Source organism: Phyllostomus discolor, chromosome X (assembly GCF_004126475.2).
Source record: "Phyllostomus discolor isolate MPI-MPIP mPhyDis1 chromosome X, mPhyDis1.pri.v3, whole genome shotgun sequence".
Taxonomy (NCBI): domain Eukaryota; kingdom Metazoa; phylum Chordata; class Mammalia; order Chiroptera; family Phyllostomidae; genus Phyllostomus; species Phyllostomus discolor.
This window is the reverse complement of record NC_050198.1, coordinates 78,551,621-78,555,877: the sequence shown is the minus strand read 5'-3', so window position 1 is coordinate 78,555,877 and position 4,257 is coordinate 78,551,621. Positions and strand designations below refer to the sequence as shown.

Sequence of the window (4,257 nt, the reverse complement as noted above, 5' to 3'; positions counted from 1 at the left end):
CCCGAATGAATTAAGCAACTCAACTTATACATGTCATTGGAATTTACCAATGGGTAAACTTAGAGCCATCTGTTGATACAGTCAACTTTGACCTTAACAAATAGGCTCAAGCCCTGGCTAGTGTGATTCAGTGGATTGAGTGCCAGCCTGCAAACCACAGGATCCTTGGTTCATTTCCCAGGTAGGGCACATGCCTGGGTTGTGGGCCAGGTCCCTGGATGGGGACATGCAAAAGACAACCAAACATCGATGTTTCTCTCCCTCACTTGCTCCCTCCCTTCTCCTCTCTAAAAATAAATAAATATATAAAATATTTTAAAAAACAAATAGGTTTGTTTTCTTGACTTTTTTTCTATTCTAGGCCTTCTAGTACCTAAGTATTAGTAGTCCATTGTTGTTTTTATTAGGTTATGCCTATATCTTCTTTTTTCATACATGCATTTTTTCAACATCCATTTATTAAGCACCTTCCTTTCTTCAATTTATGTATTTATTTATTTTCAAGAAACTTCAAATTTTTATTTATTTGATTTTTAGAGTGAGGGGAAGAGGGATAAAGAGAGGGAAGAAACACATATATGTGAAAGAGAAACTATCGGCTGCCTCTCATAGGCTCCAGATCAGGCATTATGGACTGTACCCACAACCCAGGCATCTGCCTTGACCCCAAATCCAGCTGGAGACCCCTTGCCTTGCAGGACAATGCCCAACCAACTGAGTCATTCCAATCAAGGCTCAAAGTACCTTTGATTTTATTAAGTAACATACAGAAATTAGAAAATTTAGTGATATAATTTAAGAATTGGTTGTCTTAAAAATGTCAGTATATTTCCAATACTTCCTTACGTATCTTGAATACTGTATATATTTAACATACCTTGAATCTTCCAGTAACCTGGTACAACTTTCAATGTACATCTCAATAAAACTCCTTGGGTTTTCATTGAAATATTTTTAATTTTTTTCTTGTGTCCTTTTGTTTTTTTTCACTTGTGTATTTTTTGGCTATTGTTACAAGACCTTCTGGGACACTTTGATTTGCTATTTCCAGAATTTTAATCATTTCAAGGGCAATCTTCCAATCATTTTTAGCCTTAAAAGTCATGGATATGCCAGTAATCCCTGCTTTTCCATTGCCCTACTCTCTGTACATATTTTTCAATATTCCATGGGATATCAAAATTATATACGTGCAAGATATCATTAACATCAAGACCTCAGGATGCTAGATCAGTAGCAATCAGTATTCACAATTCTACTTTTAAAGCTTGCGCATGTTTGCTCTGTTCTCTGTCCCCATGCAGTGATTGTACAGGTAGACCTTGGATGCTTATATCACCGGACGAGTCATCAGCAACAAGTTTTCTGCTGGCAAACAAGATGACTGTGTGTTTAGGTGACATGCTCTGTAGGAATTCTTGGATAAAGGATTGTTTTTCTTCTTCTGTTCTAATAATTATATTTTGCTTCACTGTATTACAGCAAAAAGACCCAGAGTACCAACATAAACAATTATAGGCTCTTTGAAATGAGACTGTGCAAGTCAACAAATGGTATCTGGCCAAGTTGTACATAACAATCTGTTGGTCCAGGCACACGTCTAATAAAATCTTCATTATCTGCTGCTCAAATCCCAGATCTAGCATTTTACCAGCTTCATCTAAGAGGAAGTAGGCAATGCTTCTTAAGTTGACAAAGTTATTCTTGCAGATCATTCAGCTGCTCAGGAGTTACAATAATGATATCTATGCCTTTGACAATGTCTTTTACTTGTTCTTTTCTATTTCTACCACCATATATACAAATACTTTTAAGACTTTTATGTGAATACTTTAGAACATTCAGTTTCCACCTAGAGATCTAATTCTCCAGGCAGTGCAAGGACTAGCATGCCAGGACTATTGCTTTGTTCTCCAGGTGCTGGTTGAGAACTGAGTGAATAAACCCAGGCAATAAATAAGACAATGATTTGCCTGTTCCAGTGTGGGTGACTCCTATAATGTCTATCCTTTGTAGAACAATTGGCCATGCCTGTGATTGAATTGATGTTGGTTGTTGAAATCCTGTTTTTTAAGTGTTTTTCATCAAGTCAGGATAATCCTGCAAAGCATCTTCAAATTGACAAATCAGGTTGGGGATAGAACGTTTTTTGCCGTCTTTTAAGTCATTACACATACTACTGAAATATTCCTTTATCAAAATGCCTACCTACACTTAAGACAGGGAACGTGTTGCTTCAGATTCTATGTCAAAGTTGTTTTTTTTTTAATTGGTGGTAAATCTGTCCATTTTTTTCCAGTCTGCAAATTCTGCCCTAATTTGATCCCAGTCTACCAATGACTGAACTTCTTTAACAATGTTATCTGTGAGTAAGTCTCTTCCAGCAGAGGGTTGGGATGCAGCATTATCTGAATTGTAGTTTCCTTCTTGTTTTTTTTTCACAAGCTTTTATAGCTGCTTTGGCCTTTGTTTTCACCTTCTTACTGACAAAAATGTTTAACTCTGAGTTGGAATCACCCCTCATGATCTGTATTTTGGTATTTCTCACACTCTGGATGTCCTTTATTTTTGATTTGTGGGGATCAATCGCTGCACCAATCACACTGTTTTTGTTTGTTTATTTGTTTGTTTGTTTTGTTTTTGTTTTTCATTTAAAGGCAAGAGCAGGTTCTCAGGGATCAGTAGCTCTAGGCCCTGGTGGCTGGAGGAGACAACCCAGTCCCCACCTCTGCCCCCTCTGCAGCCTTTGCCTCCCTTGCAATCCGTGTAGGCCTTGCCAACCCTGAGATCACTTAGAGTTGGCTCCATCCTCTTCTGCTTTCAGCCCAAGCCCATGCTGTGTGGGAGAGTTTGTACAGACTTCTCCTTGCCTACCTCTGGTTGGGAGACATAGCCTGAGGTCTCTTTCTCTTTTCACTCTTTTCTTAATTTTTTTTTTACTGTTGCTCAAGTACATTTGTCTGCATTTACTCCCCCACCACTCCTCCCTCCACCCCAGCAATCCTCACCTTCCTCCCCTGATTCCACCCGCCTTGGTTTTGACCATGGTACTTTTATAGTTGTTCCTGAAAGTGCTTCCCTTTTTTTCCCCCATTATCCCATCCCAACTCCCATCTGATTACTGTAAGATTGTTCTTAATGTCAATGTCTCTGGTTATATTTTGCTTGCTTGTTTGTTTTGTTGAATAAGTTCCACTTAAAGATGAGATCATATAGTATTTGTTTTTCACTGCCTGGCTTATTTCACTTAGCATAATGCCTTCTAGTTCCATCCATGCTGTTGCAAAGTGTAGGAGTTCCTTCTTTCTTTCTGCTGCATAGTATTCCATCATGTAAATGTACCATAGTTTTTGATCCATTCATTTATTGATGGGCACTTAGGTTGCATCCAGCACTTGGTTATTGAAAATTGTGCTGTTGTGAACATTGGGGTGCATAGGTTCTTATGGATTGGTGTTTCAGGGTTCTTAGGATATAATCTCAGCAGTGGAATTGGCTGGTTGAAAGGCAGTTCCATTTTTAGTTTTCTGAGGAAATTCCATACTGTTTTCCACAGTGGGTGCACCAGTCTGCATTCCCACCAACAGTGCACCAGGATTTCCTTTTATCCACATCCTCTCCAATAGTTGTTGTTTGTTGATTCATTTATGATGGCCATTCTCACTGGTGTGAAGTGGCATTTCATTGTGCTTTTAATTTGCATCTCTCTGATGGCTAGTAATGCTAAACATCTTTTCATATGTCTCTGGGTCCTATGTATGTCCTTGGAGAAGTGTCCATTCAGGTCTTTTGCCCATGTTTTAATTGTGTTATTTGTCTTCCTGGAGTGGAGTCGTGTGAGTTTTTTATATATTTTGGAGATGAAACCCTTGTCCTAGGTGTCATTGGCAAATGATTTCCCATACAGTTGGTTCTCTTTTAATTTTAGTGCTGTTTTCTTTAGGCATGCAGAAGCTTTTTATTTTGATGAAGTCCCATTTGTTCATTCTTTCCTTTATGTCCCTTGCCTTGGGGACATATCTGTGAAGATATTGCTACGTGTAATATCTGAGATTTTCCTGCCTATGTGGTCCTCTAGGACTTTTATGGTGTCACAACTTATATTTAAATCTTTTATCCACATTGCATTTATTTTTTGTGTATGGTGTAAGTTGGTGATTGAGTTTCATTTTTTTTTACATGTAGCTGTTCAGGTCTCCCTACAGCATTTGTTGAAGAGGCTATTTTTACCCCATTTTATGTTTCTGTCCACTTTGT

General features: G+C 38.3%; 1 pseudogene; it reads right to left on the bottom strand.

The window, feature by feature from the left end:
• Positions 1-970: 970 nt before the first annotated feature.
• LOC114505505 lies at positions 971-3,046 on the bottom strand (annotated as a pseudogene).
• Between the last annotated feature and the right edge of the window lie 1,211 nt (positions 3,047-4,257).